Source organism: Corvus brachyrhynchos, unplaced genomic scaffold, assembly GCF_000691975.1.
Source record: "Corvus brachyrhynchos isolate BGI_N302 unplaced genomic scaffold, ASM69197v1 scaffold45, whole genome shotgun sequence".
NCBI lineage: Eukaryota > Metazoa > Chordata > Aves > Passeriformes > Corvidae > Corvus > Corvus brachyrhynchos.
Genome location: NW_008238361.1, coordinates 729,266 through 729,954, shown reverse-complemented (window position 1 = coordinate 729,954; position 689 = coordinate 729,266).

Here is a 689-nt window from a genome sequence, read left to right as displayed (position 1 = left end):
AGTGCCTGCTACAGGGGGCGAGTGCTTCCTACAGGGGGCAAGTGCTTCCTACAATGGGCGAGTGCGTCCTACAGGGGGCAAGTGCCTGCTACAGGGGGCAAGTGCCTGCTACAGGGGGCGAGTGCTTCCTACAGGGGGCAAGTGCTTCCTACAATGGGCGAGTGCGTCCTACAGGGGGCAAGTGCCTGCTACAGGGGGCAAGTGCCTGCTACAGGGGGCGAGTGCTTCCTACAGGGGGCAAGTGCCTGCTACAGGGGGCAAGTGCCTGCTACAGGGGGCGAGTGCTTGAGGGTGTAACTGTACTCAGCCGTGTGCTGCAGACTCTGGCTGTGCCTGGAGCTGTTCCCCAGGGGATTCTGCCCCTCTGCCCTGCCCAGGTGAGACCCCACCTGCAGAGCTGCCCCAGCCCTGGGGTCCAGCACAGGAGGGACCTGGCTGAGAGAGCTGGGAATGTTCACCTGGAGAAGGAAAGGACACGGGGAGAGCTCCGAGCCCCTTGCAGGGCCTGAAGGGGCTCCAGGAGAGCTGGAGAGGGACTGGGGACAAGGCCTGGAGGGACAGGACACAGGGAATGGCTTCCCACTGCCAGAGGGCAGGGATGGATGGGAGATTGGGCAGGAATTCCTCGCTGGAAGGGTGGGCAGGCCCTGGCACAGGGGGGCCAGAGCAGCTGTGGCCGCCCCCGGCGC